Genomic DNA, 22,787 nt, shown 5'->3' with positions numbered 1-22,787 from the left:
TACTCTCCCCACAAAGAATTGCAAAACATTTGCTAATGTAAATTACAGTCAGCTGCCCTTGGCTCCAGGACTGGTTCTAGTATCTTCCACCTGCGGCATCACCTCTCTGGGCTCTGGTGTTCTCATCTTCAGAGTGGGGTGGATAATAATCCTGTTTCACAATGCAGTCCTTTCAGTCTGTGTGTGTTTATGGAGCATGAACCCCGTCAAGCATTCTTCTAATCTCCTTGACTGGTTTAGCTCAACTTATCCCACAACAACCTTCAGGATAGGCGCTGTCATGATTCCTATTTTGTCAATGGGGAAATGAGAGAAAAGGACCCCATTATGAAAAGCTGGGCTACTAACAAAGGCCTGCAGTGCAGGCCACTTTAGTGAATCTGGGCTTGGATTCTGAGTCTGAGAACATACTCTGAGCTCTCTGAATCTTATGTCTACATTGCAGAATGGCAGCGCCCTCCAGCTCACTAATTCCGTATCTAATTCTGACACTGCAGAGGAAAATGTGTGGAAACATGTACTGGGGCAGTTCAATGCCCACTGAGTCCTCCCTGGCCCAGTAAATATCTCCCAAGCTAACCGATCCTTTCAGAAAAGGCTCTCCTCTTGGAAGGGAACAAAGGCGAGGATGAGGGAAGAAGCAATGCTGCCAGATTCTAATTTCCCTTCAAATTAGCTTTTGCATAGAGAGAAAGGGACTCTTACACACAGCTCTGCTGGTTGGCTTTATTATCTCAAATTAATTAGGAAAATACCCAAGACTCTAACATGGTAAATTAATTTGCTCAAGGTCACCAACAAAATAAGTAATAGTTACATTTCTAATTTTATCTAACTCCAAAGAACAAAGTCTTCATTATAATACCTTACGTTGTTGTGGTAATTTTAAGGATGCTTACTGATTACTTTTAGCTCTCCACCTTCTGGTGTGTGATAGGTCTGCCCTGATATTCAGGTGGGGCTACTTTTCATTTATTTAGTTTCTTGCTTCTGTTTTCTCCAGGCTGTTGTTGTTGTTATTATTTAGACTTCTGGGCACAGAAGAATTGGCAGTGAGAAGGAGGTACGTTAGTGTGTATCACATAATATAGGACAACTGAGTTGCTTTGTACAAACCACTGTGTGCTTAGTACATGTGTGAATGAGTATGAGTTCCAAATGCTAATGGAAGAGCAAAGGAGAATGATAAAACAGGAAGATCAGCAAATTTCCTAGGCAGTCTCTGGAGTAGCGTCATTCAGAATTCTTGTAACTTTGGGTAAATCACATCACTTGGCAAAGTCTCTGTTACAAAGTCTCTAGTAAATTGAAGATATTTCAACTTTTTATGCCAGAAATCAGTATATAGAATGGAGAGTAGGGTAACTGCTACCTAAGAAGCCAGTATTAAAAAATTTCCCAGTAATTCATTTACCATTCAGTTTCAGGACTAGTCCGCACTCCTGAAACTGTATCTAATTTTCAAAAGATGGCATAGACATTTTTCTGATTTACATGATCCGAGAGGACACAACTGTGATATCTGTGATTAAGAGCATTGTAGTTGTAGATTTTCCATGCTGGTTTGACCATTTGATTTATCCATCAATACCTGTGTTCATTTGGGGGATTCAATTTCTATTTTCTAGAGCCTCATTCTCTTAATCCACCCCCTAATCTGATCAGTTCTGAGTCAGCATCAAGGTACTATCCAAATCAACTAAGTGGAAGAATTCCAGAATTCCAAAAAATTCAGGAAGGTGATGTATTAATGCCTGGTTCTTCAGAGCCTACCAGAATGCGTGGCATTGGCCTCAAAGCTTTGTTATGAATAAAAATGTAACATGCTTAAGGATAGATCAATATACATTTTTCCTTCATTCACTTAACAGTGAGTACTTATTGTGGCGTAGGCATGGGGTAGAGTGGAGGGGGAACAATAATAAGCAAATTAGACATGGAGCATACGTCTTGGTGGCTGAAATGGACACTAAATTATCATTAACACAATTAGATACTGAATTCCAGGTAAGGATATTTTACTACAAAGGTCAATATAGTTTGCCAAGAAAGCATATTACTTGACCCATGCTGTGTAAGGAAGGTCCAGGGTAAAAATTCCCTGACAAAGTGACACTTGAGGCAAGATGTAAACAATGGTGAGTAATTAAAGACAGGGCAGGACATTCTAGAAGAAGGAATATGCTTCAGGGCCTCAAAATGCAAGGATAAATCTGCATTCAAGCCACCGAGAGAAAGCCCAGTGTGACTACGGTGGAAAGAACCAGCCAGAGTCCTATGTTACACATTTGGTGATGCAGGCAGGAGTTAACCCCTGTGGGGATGCACAGGCTAGGCCAAGATTATCTTTTCCCTAAGGCAAGAAGAAAAGGAAGCTCATGAAATATTGTAAGACCAAGATTTGTTTTTATAAGATCGTTCTGGTTGCACTAATGATCAGAGATGGGAGAAAAGTAACAAGGGATTCAAGGAGACCAGTCAAGACTGGGGGGGAGGGTGGGGCAGAGAGGAAGGAGGGGGTGGAGGGGAGGGAGAGGAGGAGAAGGAGGAGGGGAGAGGGAGGCAAAAGAGGGAGGAGGGAGGGGGGAGGAGGGGAGGGGGGAGGGAGGGGGAGGAGGGGGGGAGAGGAGGGGAGGGGGAGGGGAGGGGGAGGAGGGGAGGGGGAGGCAAAAGAGGGGGGAGGGAGGGAGGAGGAGGGAGGGGGAAAGGGGGGAGGGGGAAGAGGAGGAGGAGGAGGGGGAGTAATAATGTAGGTGATTTGCTATTTAGGGAAAAAAGTAACTGGTGAATTTGATGGAATATAGTCACTGAGATGTGCTGCTGGAGAGAAAATGTTAAGAATAAACCCCAAGTTTCTGACTTGTACTCTTTAGAATGATTTAGACGAATTTAGTCCCAACTTATCCATTAGGCTCAGTGGGACCATTTGTAGAGGCCCACAAAAGTGTTTGACCCTTTTTAAATCATAAAAGCAAAATGAACTTTTAGTTCAAAGAAAATGCTTAAATATATAATAGTAATCCATTCATCCTTACCAATGCAGTAAAATGTAAACTTTAATATTTACATGGAGGAAGCAAAAGTGCCCAGGCCCATGGAAGTTACAGCGTGGCCCTGTGCCAGTTGTCACTGAGAGAGAAAACTGGGCTGGAGGGTTACAGCAGCACAGTGCAAGTCAGTTTTGACATCAGTTTCAGGTTTTGAGGTACCTGTAAAACATCCTGGTGAACATGACAAAAAGTCCTTTAGATAATACAGCTTAGAAATCATGAGGGTGCTTTCAATGTTGGATTTAGAGTCATGAAGTATGGATTTCAGTTCTAGCTCTACTACTTTGGTGGGCTTTCATGATGATGACGAAGATGATCGTGAGGAGGAGGGCTGTCTAAAATAGCATCATCTTTCTTCTATGAAATGCGTCAAAACATGTGACTGGGTGAGTGGTGACACTTCAGCTGTAGCAATGGTTACCTGACCCAAAATGAGCCAGTCAAAGGCCACCTGTGGGACTTCATATCTGGGGTGGTTGAGAACACCCTTATGCCCTACATTACGAAAGCCATTGGAAGGGTTCTTCAGCATTGCCAGGGAAGGGTAAACTATCACCTGGCGAAACCTGCTTGAAAAAGCAAAGCCAACTTACAGAATAGGACAGACTCCATGTAGAGCAAGTCGTGACGACTTTAGTGCCCCTATTTCTAATCTTCCCTGGCACCACATCTACCCCTGGACTGTTCAGATAGTTGAGTTGTCTATTCTGTTTAGGTCAATTGTAGGTTTTACATCTACTGTTTTCAAAAGCAAGAGGGCTGACCAATATAATCACAAAATACCCAGGTCATATAATCTCACCAAGCTTCAGTTTCCTGGTCTGTATTATGAATAGGGTAAAACTTAAACCACAATTTTGGGATGATGATCACATGAGAAAATTATGCAAAAGTGCTTCAAAATTCAATGTACAGCATGCATATACTAATTATCATTGTTACTATGAAAGGGAGAGACCAAGAAGGAGGACATCTAGAGTTGACAGAGGGGGACCCTTTTGACCCTAGAAGGGTATGGCTCCGTTACTGGAAGCCATCAGATGTGGTTTAAAGAGATTCGCCTCAATGTACACTATTAGATTGAAGAAGTCCTACTATTTTTCTGCAACGTTCTCTATTTCATGTTAATCTTTACTAATTTGCCAGTATTTCCCACAATCAGTCAGCTTGCTCTGTAAGAAACTCATATAGGGCTAGCGTGAGTCCCTCATCTACCCCATTCCAATATGCACAATAAAAACATCCTCTATGCCTTCAACACACCCTATTCTAACTTTATTGACCTTTACTCATTATCGTATGAATTGTTGATATCTATAGATTTTGAAGTCTTCAAGGGCGACTTCACACTCTCATTTCTGTACATTCCTAGCACTGAATATACAATAGGTGCTCAGCAAATGTTAGTTCAATGAATGGATGAATTCAGTTATATTATATCTCTAACTCGCAAAACACACATTAGTATCTCGAAGGCCAATAATCTGTGTTCCACACCATAGAATTTGAAATAAAGTCCAACCAGCTGGATCGAGATTTGAGAGTGTTTGTGAACAGGTGGTGTTGTGCTTGAGGATGGCCTGGAGCTGCTTTATGAGAAAGCAGCCCTGTGTGTCTAGAAGTAGACTATCTTTATTTTTTTTTTAAGATTTTATGTATTTGACAGAGAGAGAGCGAGAGAGCAAGAGAGAGAGCACAAGCAGGAGGAGTGGGAGAGGAAGAATCAGGCTTTCTGCCAAGCAGGGAGCCCGATGCAGGGCTCAATCCCAGGACCAGGGCATTATGACCTGAGCCAAAGGCAGACGCTTAATGACTGAACCACCCAGGCACCCCTAGATGTAGACTGTCTTTAACTCCACCTGTGGCAGGCTAAGGGCTCTTCTTAAGAGTATCTGAAAAAAAACCCCACATTTAATACAAGATAATTGACTGCTCAGGACACTGCCACCCACAACCCCCCAGTGCTTACTCTGAAGTCCCATCCTTAGGACATCTATATTTAATTTCTGTAAAAACTGGTAACTGATTCAGAAATAGCCTGTGGTGGTAGCAAACTATTTGTAAATTATATAGGCATAAAAGAGCATCATAAAGACGAGAACTGCTATTCTTCACATTCCAATAAACATAGCATCAATTAAAAGCTGAAGGCCAAGATGCTTAGCCAAGTTTCCATCCAGATGGAATTTATAATAAGTGTTATAAAGCTCTGAAAATCAAGGATTCCAGCCAAAGCAAGGACAAGCTATAAAAGGTGCACACCTCCTTAATGTGACAATAATAACACCACAAACATGGTTCCTAGTTTGCCAGAAATTTTGCTCTTCCTTTTTTGTTGTTCAGTAAACTTTTATTGAAAACCTACTGTGTGCTGGAGTCTGCAGTGATTAATGAGCCCCCATGAAGCTAAGGAGAAACACACACACACACACACACACACACACACACACACACACACACAGATATACACACACGCAAATACCATGTACAGTTAGTAATGCAAAACCAGTCAGTCTGGGGCACAGAGACTCAGTTGGGTGACTCAGTTGGTTAAGCAACTGCCTTCAGCTCAGGTCATGATCCCAGAATCCTGGGATCGAGTCCCACATCAGGCTCCCTGCTCCTTGGAGAATCTGCTTCTCCTTCTGACTTTCTCCCCTCTCATGCTCTCTCTCACTGTCTCTCTCTCAAATACATAAATAAAATCTTAAAAAAAAAACATAAAAACAAAAAAAAACCCAGTCGGTTTAATGCACTCTAACTGATGATCAACCTCTTCAAGCCTATGCTATGGGTCACCTGTGTCACCCCAAAATTCAGATGTAGAAGCTCTAACCCCCATTATATCTAAATGTAACCTCATTTATAAATGAGGTCATTGCAGATGTAATTGGTTAAGATAGGTCATGCAAGAGGAGGGGGCCCCTAATGCAACGTAACCAGTATCCTTCTAAAAAGGGGAAATTTGGGCACAGACATACTCAGCAAGAACACATATGAGAATTGGACTTATGTAGCCACGTCACAAGTTGGGAGAAAGGTCCAGAACAGCTCCTTCCCTGGTGGCTTCAGAGGCCTTCAGAGCCCTGCAAATACCCTGATTTCAGACCTCAGGCCTCTTGCACTGTGAGACAAATTTCTGTCACTTAAGACACCAAGTTTGGGGGTGCCTGAGTGGCATCGTCAGTGAGTTGTTGGACCCTTGGTTTTGGCTCAGGTCATGATCTCAGGGTTATGAGATCGAGCCTTGCATCTGCCTCCTTGCTCAGCACAGAGTCTGTTTGAGTTTCTTTCTCCCTCTGCCCCTCCTGCTTATGCTCTAAAATAAATAAGTAATTTTTTTTTAATAAGCAAATCTTAAAAAAAAAAAAGACATCAATTTTGTACCTTGTTATAGCAGCTCCAGGAAACTAATACATTTTAGCTTTCTCATCTGTATGATGAATAGTATAAAACCTACATATTAATGTAACACTGATTAAATGAGATAGTGTATATAAAAAGCTTTTTGAAGTTCAATTTCAGTGCAGAGTATATAGGAAGAGGTACAAAAATGTAGGTCTTTCAGAGAGACCTTCAGCATAGCCCAACCATATTGGGTTCCAAGCAAGTTTGAACCCCAGGTTTCAGATCTTAAGAGAAAATTCTACAGCCCACCTAGACTTGCACCCTCTGACACAGCAGCCACTTGCTATGTGTGAGCAGTTGAAATGTCACTAGTTCAAAGGGAGATGTGGCGTCAGTATATAGTACACACTCAATTTTAAAGGCAATGCGAAAAAAGAATGTAAAATATCTCGTGCATATTTTTACACGGACCACATGTTGAGAATATAACATTTTGGATATGCTAAGTAAAATATATTATTAATTTTACCTATCTTTTGTTAGTTTTACTTTTCTTAATGTGGTTACTGGGAAATCTATAATCACTTACGGGGCACACATTCTGTATGTACTGGACAGCACACGTAGAGAGGTAAAATATGTCCCTCTGTTTCCTGAAATCACATCCTAGAGGTTCCATCAGCTGTGACCCCACCATCTGTGAGGTTTTAAGTGTATGGAGGCTTGATACTCTTCCTCTGTTTGTCTCCCATCCCCACTCTGCTGCTCAGAATAGTGGTGGGGCTCAGATTTCAATTCACAGCTAATTAGGAATCCAGTGACCTGTGCCTTCAGGTAAAGGAGGCTGAATATTTGAGAAATGACTTCCCCAAGGGCAAACAGAAGAATCTAGGCATTCTGACTTTCAAGTCTTGCAGACTAGAGTTCCAGCCTGCATGTGTTTTCCCTGAGATTTTCAACAAATACTTACTGAGGGTCAAGCATGAGTCAGGTGACAGAGATACAGATGAAATCAGCCATGAAGGGATTCAGATTCAGTTTGGGAAACTAATATTTACCTCCAGGTTTACAATGAAAATTGAATAACATCCCATCTGTAAAGTCCCTTGTTCTACCTGGACATATCTATTACCAGAGTTACCACCCCAGATGACACCCTGTATGAAACATCTTTAGGGCTCTGACACATTGGAGTTGTCAATAGCTCTCTTTCTCCCTCACGTTTACGTGAGCCTTCTGTACCACCACCAATGTCTCCCAGAGTATTTCCTGTAGATGTATAAACATTAAAGTTCAGAAATATATGTGACATACACCCTCAGATCACACAGGTTGTTAGTTTTGTGACTTAATTTGAAATCTTCTGGCTTCAAAATTTAACCATTTGGTGTTCTTATATTGTCAATATCAGTAGTCACTGAACAGCCCTGGGTTCTGTCCTAGACACAAGGAATGCAAATATCTGATGTGCAGCAACCGAGTGCTTATAATAGAACATGTACTGACCTTCCAGGAAAACATTTCGTTTCCCATCTGCAGGTACCGCATTTTATCTTTTAACACCCTGGAGCCTAGAAACTTGGTAAATTTTTTTTTAATTATTTTGAATGATAAGAAAAATTCAATATTTGTCATTCATTGTATATGTGTGTGGCATGAAAAAAATCTTTTTTCTTCTTCAATAATCACCCCAGGGATCTAAACTTCCAGGTGAAGGCATCAGTGGTTTTAGCTGCCATCTGTCTCTTAAGAAGAACAATCTCTGAGGAAGATAACTGAGGGTTTGGCTATGGTCTGCATAATTTTCCAGATGTTCAAGAGCAAGTTCCTCATTGAGCCCTTAGGAAAATCTGGGCAGAAGTAATTATTCTACTACTTCAAGTTAGCCTTCAGAGATGGCATAACTCAACAGAACTCCAAGGTTTCTTCATTCCCCATGATTTTGTCACTTCTCCTTTGAGCCTTTAATATTATATGTCCTCTTTGAATTTACAACTCTGTGCACTTGTCCTCATGCCTGTTTCCATCATTAGCTTCTCTGTCACTCTTTGCTCTCCTTTGATGTAAGGAAAATCACCCAAGAAACCCTCTGAAAAGCAGGTGTGCCAACCTGTTATGTATGATGAGGCAACACAAAGCTAACAAAGGTCCCCAAATCTTAAGAAATTTGGGAAGATTATTGAGGAACCAGATAGAACTACAAAAGCCAACTCTGATGCAGGAAATACAGACAGTAGATAACTTGCGGATTCTGCTCCAGTCCCAAAGCCTTATCCATATAAGACAGAAGGCATCCAACCAAGGCTGTGAGACAAGTTCTAGTCCTCAGTGAAAGGCTGCCATGAACTAGGCAGGACATCCTACTGTGCAGGAATAAACACAGGACAAGAACATAATCCTCGTACTGAGGATGCATGACAAAGTCAGGACCTACAAAACTCTAAAAAGAAAAAAGTTTCAAGGAGACACTTTCAATATCCTTCTGGACACTTCCTTGTAAGCATCTCATTGCATAAAAATCTCAAGGCATATACCCTTCTCACTTTAACAGAAGGAAAAACAGGATTTGAGAAATAGAGAAATCTAAGTTAACTGTAGCCTACTTCCTAAAAGAAAGCAATATTAACATCATAAATATATTTCTTTTATATATTATATATTACATATATATTTTATATATTATATAAGCATATTATATCCTTATAAACTTTATATTTATATAATTGGTATCATTCTATTAGTTTTATATACTGATTTTTCACATAGATTATATATTATGAATTAGATCACGTTATATAATGTTCTTTAAAGTATCTTTTTTAGTGGAAGACCAACATTTTATTATATATGGTATGAGCCATGATTTATTTAACACTCTTTTGGGGGGACTATTTAACATTCTTTATGGTCATTATTTTGTGATAATGAAAATATGTAATTTGGTATAAAAATACCTGACTTGAAAATTTTTGGTCTTAAATCTTTGAAACTTCCTGAGATTATATTAATGAGCATGAACATTTTAAAGATATGTACTACATATTGTCAACATGTTTTTGAGAAAGTCTTGACCACTCCTTTCCACTAAGAAAGGTGGGAATGCAGATTTCAGCTAAACCTTCTCAGATTACAAATGACTGGCTTTTAATCTGGTTGCTAATTAGATATGTAAAAGAATGATATCCAATTTCGGTTTAATATGCTTTTTGAATAACAAGTAACAAATTGTTTTTAAAATCTTCAGTAGGTGTGTGACTTTCTTTGAGAAATAATCAGTCACATTCTTTGCCCATTTTATGACTACTTCAGGTGATGCCTACTACTATTTGTCATACATGTGTTGGTCCTGTAGACATTAAGAATATTAACACTTCATTTTTTTTTTTGGTCAATAATCCACCTAGCTTTCCTTTATTTTTAACTTTTTGAAAATTTTTATTGTTTAAATCTTCAATGTAATCAAAGCCATCATCTGTCTTGGCAACTGTCTTGACTGTTTTCCATGTGTGAAGAAAGTCTTTTTCCTACAAATCCAGAAAGACATATAAAATACTTCTGTCTTTTTAGAAATAGCTTTCTCTTTTAATACTCTGTTCAAATGATTCACCTGTAAATCACTTTAGTGGCCAATTATCCATGTCCAAAGGCCATTTTCTAACACCAAAATAATGATAGATTATTTGAAATATTCAAATGTAGATTATATTGAGATAAAAGAAGATCATAAAATATCCGTATGTAGAAGATTTGATGAAGTGAAATTCCATGTTATCTTCAAAATCTTTTTCCTGGAGAATATGTTAGAAATCAGAAAACCACAAAAATGCTTATGACATAGTACTAATTATAAAATACAATTAAAATAATCTTTATGGTTTAATTCCTATTTTATAAATACAACTACAATTACAATTACAGTTCCAACTATGTGAGCAGTTATAAATATGAAATGACTACAGGTAGATTCTAAAATGTTAGAAATGGTTCTTTTTAAAAAAATATTTTATTTATTTATTTGACAGAGATCACAAGTAGGCAGAGAGGCAGGCAGAGAGAGAGAGAAGGGAAAAGACTCCCCACAGAGCAGAGAGCCCGAGGCAGGGCTCGATCCCAGGACCCTGGGATCATGACCTGAGCCGAAGGCAGAGGCTTTAACCCACTGAGCCACCCTGGCACCCCAGAAATGGTTCTTTCTAGGTTATAAGATTACTATTAATTTTTATTCTATACTCTTCAGTATTTTCCAAATTTTCTACAATAACTCTCAAGTCTTTTAAAATAAAAATTAAAGTTTTAGGATAGTTTGAATTGAAAATAAGGTATTGCTTTTTTCCATTAATGTTCTCATAAGAATAAGCATTTCCATAGCCAGTTCTATTTTTCAAAGCATTTCATATCAGTTTTCCTTTATTTCTTTCAGTGATAAAGGAAAATAGATGGAAAATCATTCTCTTGATGCATGAGTAAAAGTCTAAGGTTACCTGCTACCACCTCCCAAACTAGTACCCCATTTAGGTTGTGTTGTTTGATTTCCTTTGTTGTTTCTTTTCAACTAATTCATGCTATGGTGTATCATGCTCTCTTGCTTTACAGAGCATTTTTCCTCTTCTGTCCCTTCTCCACTAGTTTCCAACTGTTGACAATATTTAAGCTCCTTAGGATGTTTTTCTTGATCTTCCTGGCCACCTTCCCTCCACCTGCTGTCTCCTGCTTTCTCGCACCTTGCAATGTCATGGTCTGTCTCCCTTCTAAATCATGAGCTTTCTGTGGATAGAATCATGATTTATTTATTCTGTGAATAGCATAACTCCTGCTCATTTGTAATACCCAATTCAGTGAGTACAAAATATGCTCACCTGGTTGTGTTGCATACATTTCAATAAACTTTAAAAGGAAAAACAAATATGTTTTCAGTATTAAAAAATAATTTATTTAAATGTTAAACACAGATTTACCATATGATATACTAATTCCACTTTTTTGTATACACCTAAGGGATATGAAAATAGATGCCCACACAAAAACTTGTATATGCATTTTCAGCCTTATTCTTCAAAGAAAAAAAAAAAGTAGAAGTGACCCAAAGATCCATCATTTTTGCGTGATAAACAAACAGAAACAGCATATTCATGCTGTGGAATATTATTTGCCAATGAAGAGGAATAAAATACTGATGATGTCTTTGATGACGTGGATGAACTCAAGAATATTAGACTAAGCCGAAGAAGCCAATCACAAAAGATCATGCTACATGATACCATTGGATACATCTGGAGGAAGGGCCTGGAAGAAGAAAATCCATAGCGACAGAGAGGAGATTAATGTTCGCTTAGAGCTGGTGGGAAAGAGGGTGTGGGTGTGTGTGTGTGAACGACAGAAAGAGGGTTAGTTGGCGTGACTGCTAATGGATATGACATTTCTTTCCGAGGTGAGGAAAATGTTCTAAAATTATGGTGGTAAAATCATGGGAAAAGACTATGGTCTTAGTTGTACCTCTCTGTAAATATGCTAAAAAACCACTGAATTGAATACATGGGTTGAACTTTATGATATGTAAATTATTTCTCAAAAAGCTGTTATATATATATATATATATATATATATATGTATACACACACACACACACACACACACATATATATAGTATTACACATATTATGCAATGCACAATAGTACATGAAAGTCTTCACCTTTTCCCTGGGTTGAAGCCTGTCCTCAAACTCTAACCCCTGTCTTTGCCACCCTCTACACGAAAGGAGGAATTTAAGGATATAGTGAGGGATGGAGTCAGGAAATACAAGATGTAGGGACATCTGTTGTGATTGGCAAAACTTTTAAAGCATTTTTACATTTGGAAGCTTCAAATTGGCCACATCAAATTGTCCCCAAGTCAAAACATCCTTATCGAATCAGCCGTATCAATATGTGCCATTTCTGGGGAACCGTCTAGTTCCCCAGGGCTCTAGCAGTCAGAAATTTGCTCCTGTGACCTTCCACAGACCCCTGTTTATAACTCCTTTATGTTGTAGTATTATTGGATACTGTACATGTCCCTCCTGGAAGGCTATACTAGCTAAAATTGAAGCGCATAGACCATAATGGATTTATCACAGAACTCTGTCTTCAAAAAACTGCCTGGAAAATGATGGTTATTCCTTATGTTTTCTGAATGAAATGGGGTGGGGGAGGCAAAAAGAGATAACTTTAATGCTAACTTTAAAAGTGTGCATTTTCCAACCTCTATCCCCTGGAGAGATGTTGAGCAACTTATCTGATGTCCTTCAAAAATCCTCTGTAACATAAAGCAAGAGAAACTCTGATCAGATATCAAAGTGGGCCTGCTGCACAGCACTATAAAAATGTGGAATAAAGAAGGAAGGAGAGATTTAAGTCACTGAGTGGAAGAAAACCAATACCCCGGATGTTCTAATTTTACCAGAATGAAATCAAGGGGTAGGCAAGTTGATCTTGAAGATCTTCCTTTCTAGCATTTCTAAATCTGAAATTTATGAGCAAGTCTTCTCGGTGTTCTGCCCTTACAGACCCCGCAATGGGCCTTTCACACCCTACACTTCCATCAGCTGCCCGAGAGATGACAAATGACAATGAAAGAAATTGTCGGGAGACAATGGCCCCTAGGAGGTCCACATATTTACTTGCTCTGAATTAAAATGCTCAAACTGCAGATTCATTCTCATCCCCTGTATTTATGGTTCCCTCTGCCTTGAAGCAAGCACAGTGAGTGCAGTGATAAATTGGCTGAAAGTTTGTCTCATTTCTAGGCAGTCCCTGTAAATTTCTGAGCTGTTCTTTGCAACCCTTCATTCTGATTTGTAACATTCGACAACACTGCCGATGACGCACAAATGGTCTGCAGGCCCTTTTCCACCAGCCGAGCCAAGGCCATGGGGCTCTGGCCTCTCACTATTCCCAGAGCGTCACAGAGAAGTACTAAACCAGAGCATCAAGCCCTCCTCAGGGAGGATCTGCCTGTCCTCCCAGTCAAGGCTTTGGTCTAAAATGTGGCCAGTGCTGAATGGGGCATGACCTTGTCTGGATGTGTTTGATGTCAGAGTAGACAAACGTTAAGAACGGTACAAGCACAAAACAGAGAGTCTTCTCTATACTTAGGAAAACACCCTAACATATCAATTGTCTGGGGAAATTTATAACGTGTTCGCTCTGTACCAACACTCTCATAGAGGCTGAGGATACAGAAGCAAAGAAAACAGAGTCCTTGACCTCTTGGAGTGGAGATTCTGCTGCCTTACCTTTATTCATTGAGTAAATGAAGGCATAAATTAATGATTAAGCATAATCCGTTCCCTCATGAGAGGTTAGGAATGCCATTACTGTCTAAATTATACCTGCCCCTCCAGCCAGGTGCTACCACTTTTACAGCACAACTCAATTAGTGAAAATAATAGAAATGACAAAGCAGGTCTTTGAGATTTTATCTCTGGAGCTTTTCTTATGTGCAGTACTGGGCCCCTAAATTCTGGCTTTCTTGGCTAACTTCAGACCTTTCCTCTGAACCATATGGCCTTCTTGTTGGGTCTCTAAACATCCTGCTTATTGCCACCTCAATGTTCCTACATAATTTGCCAGCTTTATTTTCTCCTTCCGTTTCTGTAGTCTATAATAGTTGAGTATAAATCAAGTCCTAACTCAGGGCAGAACAGAAATTTAGCTACTCCCTTGTCAAGCACCCACATTCCCCTTCTGCCAAGCATAGAAGGAGGTGGAGCCAGACTCTTATAAAATGAACGCTTGCTTCCATGGATCCTAGAACACAAAACAGAGTGGGAAATGAAGAACTCATCTTCTCCCCATTCCTAAAACAAGGGCACACTTTGATTTGAATTTATTCAAATTTGATGTGAGTTTACTCACAGAAACTGGACAATAAAATTATTAGGGGCACTCCTAGCAGCTGGGGTGAAGAGAGGCAGAGAAGATGGATTTGTTCCAGAGAAGCACTGTTCTAGCGGTGTTTGCTGCAGAGGTGGGGCAGGGGGTCCTGCTATCAGTCTGAACAGGAGCCTAATATCCAGGGGTTCTGGCAAGCTGAGCCTTACCCAAGCCCCACAATACAGTGGGGGCCAGAAATGTAAGAAAAAAATCAGAAACCACGCACCAAATACTCCCCACCAAGGCATGAATAAGAAACACCATCACAGGCACAGGTTCATGAAAATAGAAAGGACCAGGAAGTGAAAAAATGAACAAGGGTAAGAAGGGACAACACTCAGTCAGGGCTCCTCAGTCCTGGGCCACACACTGAGTACGTTCACATATAATACTGCGTCTAATCCTCACAATAATTTTTTGTGAAATTTATATTTTTAAAACCCATTTTGAGGAGGAACAACAAATCCATGAGGATCTGAGATGTGAACTAACATAAATAAAATCACCCAGATGATAACCAGAGAGTGAGGATTAGAACTCACAGTTCTCTGACACCAGAAAATCCAGGCTTTCCTTTCTGTAGCTTTATTCTCAAAGCCGAGGAACAACATCACTACTTTTTATGTGAGAAGCTTGCATGTTACTTTACTCTTTTTTGTCTCATCTGATAGGACATGAAATGCATTGACCAGAAGGCAAGGGGATATAAATTACTACTTGATGTTCATCATTATATACCTTGTGACAGAATCAAAATTAAACCAAAGCTCAAACATTGTGAGCTAGATAGGTCCCTCCAGAACAAAATTATCACCAGTTCTCTCTGCCCATTTAGCAGCAACAGCTTTTCATGATGTTTTAATATGGTGAACCTGCCTGAAACACATTTTTTTTTTTTTTAATCATAAGACCTTAGAATTGGAAGAAACCTGGGAACTCTCCCAGCCTCAGGAAGGCAAATATCTTATCTCATATACTAAGTTCCATGGATGGAAAATGGCTTCAAGAGCACTGTGTTGAGAAGCACAAGGACAGCCCCTAGATCCAGAGATGTGGTGTGTCTAGAAAGATGGGGAAAACTACCAAGGAATACAAGATACGTGCCAACGTTTAACTGACCCGATATTCTCAAACTAGAGAAAGTTCCTCATAATATAATATAAATATTATTTCATACACATTACATACCTTAATCTTCCTAAGCACTCAATGGTTTTGGTGTCACTATTATTGCCCTTTTATAATAAAGTTAAGAAAACAGAGGCTCAGGGAGGTTAAAACTTTTCCAAATTCTTTTCAAACAGTGAACAAGTTTGTGCTTGTCGCCAAGTCAAGTGTGGCTCCCAAGCCACACTTCTACCTGCAAAGGACTTGTTGCTCACTAGAGGGTTATTTCAGACTTTATGTGAGCTGTGAGTGTGGATGGGAATGTGTGCATAGAGCGCATGTGCACACACTTGTGTGAGTGTACGTTTGCCCTCAGCCGACTCACTTGTGAGTCCTACTTGCACAGTCACACGCTGTATCCTCCCACCTCTAGGTCACTCTACACCACACCATGTGCACTCCCACTCAGTCCAGATCTCTGAAGCTTCCCTGACTGTATCTTGATGATCCCCGAGAAAGGATAAATGCACACGTGTGACTACTTAAGATCTTTGGTATCATTGCTTTAGAACTGTTAAATATGACTCTGAGCTTATAGTATTGACGCATTTCTACATTTTTTACTTGGCCCTGACTTTTTTTTCTTCTACTTTTGGAGTTCACGCAGTCTTTTCTATACACATACACATCTATGTGGCACTACCATATGGCAGATACTGTCCCGGGCATCTGGAATACAAAGTGAACAAAACAGACACAAATTCATGCCCCTGCAGAACTTACTTTCCTACAGATGGAGTAAGAGAATAAACAATAAAAGTAATACATCATTTGGTATGCTAGGAGCAGAGAAGTACTATGGAAAGTAGAGCAGCATGGAGAGATTTGAAGAGACGTGGGTGGGGAATGCAAGAGCTACTTTTAATTAGGATGGTCATGGGTGGGCCTCTTTGAGAAGGTATGATTGGAGCAAAGACTAGAAGGAAGAGAGGGAACTAACCATGAAGACGTTGGACAAAGGGAGTTCGAGGAGGACGAATCCACCAGCACAAACACCCTAAGGCATGGGTATGCTTGACATACATAAAACACAGCAGAGAAATATATTCATGGAGCTAGAAACAGAGTCAAAGTGGAAAATAACCGAAGGCCAAGGCAGGGGAATATAAAGGCTGTAAATCATGCAGGGCTATTGTGAAGACTTTGTCATGTATTCTGAGTAAGACAGGGAAATACTGGAAGAATTCAAGCAAGGGAATGATTTTATAGGACTTGCTTTTTATGGCTCCAGCTGCTGTGCTGAGGGGAGATGGGGCAGTGGTGGTATGGCTTTGGAAGCACCAAGCCAGTTTGAACACTACGGCAGAAATTCAGGCTACAGATTATGTTGACTGGGTTAGAACAATAACAGGGGAGGTGGTAATATGCTGTCAGATGCTGAATTCACTCTGAATATAAATCCGATATGATTTCCTGACACTCTGAATGTGAGGTATAAATGAAAGATGGCAGTTAAGCAAGATTTCTAAGTTGGGTCTGAGCAACATGAAGGGAATAGTTGCCAATAATTGAGATGGAAAAGTCTGCAGTCTATGCAAATTTAGAGGAGGAGAACAGGATTCAAAAGTCCTGCTTATGCATATAAGAACTGAGTTGCCTCTTAGATTTCCAGGTGGAAACTTCAGGCAGGCACTCGAATATACACATCTGGACTTGAATGGAAAAATCTAGCTGATGTTAAGGCTAGAAGGAAAGGAATTTCTCAGAATTCAGATGTTACAGAAGCTTTGTGATTTATACCAAAAGAGAAGTTTCGAAAAGAAGACTACCATTCCCTGGAAAATTTCAACAACCAGAATTTGGGTAAAGAAGGTGGCGTGTAAACAAAGACGATAGAAGAACTCCAAAATAGTATGTTGCATCACAAAAGTCAAGCAAGAACACTGCTTGTCGAAGATTTTATGTTTTAGATTGCTGAGAAGTTGAGCAATCAGAGGAGGAAGACTGTGTTTGGCAATATGGGGTTCATAGGACAGCAGGTTTAGTGGACTTGCAAGAATGTGAACCAGATAGGACTCAGAGGAAGAGAGGGGGAGGAAGACATGTCCTTTCAAATGGGCAATCCTATGCAGGTAAAGTAAGCTAAGGGAGAAGACTGTAAACTGAGAATTCAGTGTACTGTACCTGATTTCAAATCATGGCCCTACTGCTTATGTGTTAACTTTAGAAACCTGGGGACATTATTTCACTTCATTATTTCACCTGCTAAGTCTAAGTTTTCTTATCTGGAGAATGCAGCTATTAGCAGTACCGATTTCACTGACATTCTGTGGAAATTAAACAAACCTATGTGGACCCCTTAGCAAAGTACCTTCTAGACAGTAACCTGTCAGGACACATTAGCCACTATAATTATTTCTGTTATAATCATTAATAGCTTTACATGGAGTCATTTTACTGTGAAGGGAAACACAGAAGTGGAAGCTGTGGGAAGGAAGGTTATGCAGCTTGAAATGTAATTCTAGTTCTTGCTACAAATATACATACAAAGTAGCATGCAAATACCACATATCTCAAACATTACCTAAGATAGGAATAAAAATACCCATGGTACATATATTCAGTAAACTTACAATTGGTTTCCATTTTAAGATCTGAATATAACAGTACTTGTGATGTCCCTGGAAACATAATTAAGCAAGATTCACCTGTATAAACATTCAGATCAAAGAACATAGTTCTTTGGAGAGAGCTTTCAGAAACACAGAGCTTAGAACTCTGTAAGCTACTAAACTATCAGATGACTCAAACTGTCATTGAAACATCACTTCTAAGAAGAAGTATATGCTGTGTTTGCTTGGAAACTATTTCCCTGTGCCTACCTTTTGAGTTCCTGATGTTTCTGATCCAGAATTCTACATGAGAGTCCAATATCATTTATTTCTCAGGATGAGGGAATCTAAAATGTCAGTAAATTCAACCCAAGAACAACATGACAGAATTGATACCCACAGCCAAACAATATAAAAAAACTGGATTGCAACAGAGAACTGAGCTACTTCATTGCCAAAATGAACAAACAAACAGATGTGAGGAAATGGCTACTTTAAAAACTAAAGTTAAAAAAATCAATTTTTCCTTATTTCAAAGTCAGATTTGACTGCATTTTATTTTCTGCCCCAGGGCCCAGCATCTTACATACTCTTTAGGCCATTAAATGCCACTGTGAGTAACACTGAACTCAATTACACAGTGATTCCAAAAGATATTTAGGAGGTCAGCTTGTTCAGAATTTGGATACTGTGCATGAGAGGGAGGTAGATTTAGTGATGACATTCACTAAGAAGGGGATGCAGGAAATTGACCAAAGTTGAGGAACAAAACATAATTGCAGTTGTGAACATGATGAGTTTGAGATTCTTGTTAGATTTCTAAGCGGAGACATCAAGAAAGTATCTGTGTAAAAATCAGTGGGTCAAAGAAAAAAGTCTGAGCTAGTATAAAAGTTGGGGAGTAACAGCATGCAAGTCTCCACTTGCTGCCCTGAATCCAGGGGAAAAGAGGCAGACTGACAAGAGACTAGAGCCTAAGTCTCTCGGTCTAACACTAGAACCTGAAGAACTCTAACATTCAAAACTCAGATAGGGGATACTGAGCTGATTAAAGAACCTGGGGAGAGTCCAGAGCAATACATGAAAGACCAAGAGAGTTGTTATTCAAGTCAAGGGAAACAATCATAAAGAAACAGATCATACTCAATTTGTGGAATTACATAAATGATTAAGTAAAATGAAAACTGAAATATACTGAAATTAGGGCATGCAGGTCACTGATGATCTCAAAGTATAATTTTGATGTAGTACAGGCATAAGAGAATTAGAAAGTGTTATGTGTGAGTATAAACTGAGAACCTTTCTCTTCTGAAAATTCTGAGAATGAATAGGAAGAAAAAGATATCTTTCTCAGATAGACAGTTGTTGGTGAAGAGAAATACTAATAGCTTTTATATGTGAATTTTGTATCCTACAACTTTACTAAAAAGAAATCAAGGAAACAATACAACAGCATCAAAAAGAGAATAAAATACTTAGGAATAAATTTAACCAAGAAGATGAAAAATCTGTACACTGAAAATTCTAAGACATTAATGAAAACAATGGAAGAAAACACAAAGAGATAGAAAGATACCCCATGTTCATGAACTGAAAGATTTAAATGTTAAAATATGCCTACTACCCACAGTAATCTGTAGGTTCAACACATTCTTTAAAAAAAATTATTTATTTGAGAGAGAATGAAAATGAGAGAGATCACAGAGAGAGAGGGAGAAGCAGACTCACCCCTCAGCAGAGAGCCTGATATGGGGCTTAATCCCGGGATGCTGAGATCATGCCTGAGCTGAAGGCAGAAGCTTGACCAACTGAGCCACCCAGGTGCCCCCAACACATTCTTTATTAAAATTCCAATGGCTATTTCATAGAAATAGAAAACAATCCTAAAATTCATATGGAACCACAAAAAAAACCCTTTTAATAATCAAAGCAATCTTGAGAAAGAACAAAGCTGGAAGCTTTCTAACTTCAAATGATATTACAAGGCAATACTAATTATACAGTATGGTACTGGTATAAAAATAGATACATTGACCAGTGGAATAGAAGAGAAAGACCAGAAATAAGCCCAAACATATATGGTCAACTAATTTGTGACAAGGACTCCAAGAAAACACAATGGGAAAAATTAGTCTCTTTAATAAATGGTGTTGGGTAAACTAGATATACACATTTGAAAAATAAAATTGGACCCTTATCTTGCAAAATAAATAAAAGCCAACTCAAAATGAATTAGACTTAAAAATATTACCTAAAACCATAAAACTTTTACAATAAAACCTAGAGGGAAAATTCCTTGGTATTGGTTTTGGCAATGAAATTTTGGGTATGACACAAAAAGCATTGGCATCTATGGGGTACATGGGTAGCACAGTTGGTTAAGTATCTGAGTCTTGGTTTCAGCTAAGACCATGATCAGAATCTTGGGATCACTTGAACCCCTGTGTTAGTCCCCATGCTCAGCATGGAGTCTGCTTGGGACTCTGTCTCCTTCTCCCTCTACCCCACCCTCCCCACTATGTGAGTGCTCTCTCTCTCTCTCTCAGATAAATAGACAAAACTTTTTTTTTTTTTTTTAGTACATACACATCTAAAGCAAAAATAAATTTGACACTGCATGACACTAAAATGTTTCTGCACAGCAAAGAAAACCATCAACAAAATGCAAAGGCAATTGACAGAATGGGAGGAAATATTTGCAAGCCATATATCTGACAAGGGGTTGATAAACAAAGTATGTAAGAAACGCAACTCAATAGCAAAAAACTCCAAATTACCTGACTGAAAAAAGAGCAAAGTACCTAGTCAGCCATATTTCCAAAAAAGACATTCAAATGGCTAGACATATGAAAATGTGCGTAACATCATAACCATCAGGGAGATGCAAATCAAAACCACAATGAGCTATCACCTCACATCTATTAAGATAGCTGTTATTGGGGCACCTTGGTGGCTCAGTCATTAAATGTCTGTCTTCAGCTCAGGTCATGATCCCAGGGTCCACATCTGGCTCCCTACTCAGCAGGAAGCCACTTCTCCCTTTCCCACTCCCCCTGCTTGTGTTCCCTCTCTCACTCTCTGTCAAATAAATAAATAAAATCTTTTAAAAAAAGAAAAAGATAGCTGTTACCAAAAAGACAAAATATAACAAGGGTTGGTGAGGATACAGAGGAAAGAGAACTCTTATACACTGTTGGTGGGTATGCAAATTGGTACAACCATTATAGAGGTTTTACAAAAACTTAAAAATAGAACCACCATATGATCCAGGATTTTAGTAATGGACCAAAAACAGATCAAGATTCATGGCTTACTCTTGTATTGTATCACCAGCAAGTAGCTTCCATATCATATAGATACGTACTTACAAATGGTCTACTGAAAACAAAATGAAACAATATTGTAGAAAAACTCCCTCTCCTCTTGAAAACAACTATAAATTGTAAGGAAATGAGGGTGTCAAAACAAAAAATTGACTTCGAAAAACTTTGGAAACTCTGCTTGGACAATAGGTATCCATTGATTTTAACATCATAACCCAAGTCCATTAAACAAACTCAGATTATAAATGTAAATGTTATTCTACACAAATATACTTGTGGAAATAATTTAGGGGAAAATACTTTTACTATGAATCTTAGGGAAGAAGGATTTATCATAAATATTAACTGTTAAAATCACGTTTAAAATATCAATTTGTATTCCTTCTAAATTTCTTCATGTTTAATATCTTTATAATTAGTTGTTCAGTCATGTAGTCGGTTGCTGTGATTTAAGATTCCAACTGGCCTTTTTTTCATGAGATAAACACAAGCATTTTAAACACAGAGCTGTTTTATCCAGTACTAATGGTAAATTATTTAAAACTCAAGTATTTTCATATCTCTATTTGGTCCTCAAATGTATTCTATGACTACTTCCCCACCCCAACTGCCAAAAAGAAAAAAAAAAAAAGTTTAAGTAAATTAACCTGACATCCATGCCTTCCTCAAACTGATCCCATTACTTTTTCTACCCTCAGCCCTACTAGACTGTATTCATTGCTTCAGCAGCAACTTCAGAACCCTGAGTTTTCTGACTCAACCCCCATTCCTACTAGGCTCCCAAGCCAGGGACTCACCAGGCCATTTTCCACATGTTAAAATTTAGTGGATCCTGAGGCATGAGTTCCTGTCTCTCCAGTTCTGGGATGTCTTCTCAGATGTCCATGCACCTACACCCACAAAAAGGAAATCCTGTTCCTTAGGGATCCTCTAGCATTCTCTCTTAACATATTGGATCTCCCTACAGCACTCAACCAGGATCTATAATAAAAATAAATAAATAAATTTTATATGTATATATAAAGTAAATAAAATAAATAAATAAAACTGCCATAATAATCATTCTTATTTGGCAAACTGGACATGTAAATGGCATTTTGTATTGAAAGCCAAAGAGAAAACAAATAAAAACAAATGTTAAGAAGAAAACGAAATTTTGTTTCCTTTCACTGAAAGATGTCTTTCCTGATAAGCTAGAAGAAAACTGGAAGATGCTTTGGTTCTTTTCCATTTCAAATTTAAAAGAAGCCATTGCTAAGGATATTAAAAAGAAGCAACCATGTTTGCTGAGATGATTTTGTGTATTATACCCACACTATCTTAAAAACTATTGGAGCACCTGGGTGACTCAGTCAGTTAAGCGTCTGCCTTTGGCTTGGGTCATGATCCCAGGGTCCTGGGATCGAGCCCCATATTGGGCTCTCTGCTCAGTGGGG

Source organism: Mustela lutreola, chromosome 4 (genome assembly GCF_030435805.1).
Source record: "Mustela lutreola isolate mMusLut2 chromosome 4, mMusLut2.pri, whole genome shotgun sequence".
Taxonomy (NCBI): Eukaryota; Metazoa; Chordata; class Mammalia; order Carnivora; family Mustelidae; genus Mustela; species Mustela lutreola.
Note: the sequence above shows the minus strand (reverse complement) of the source record.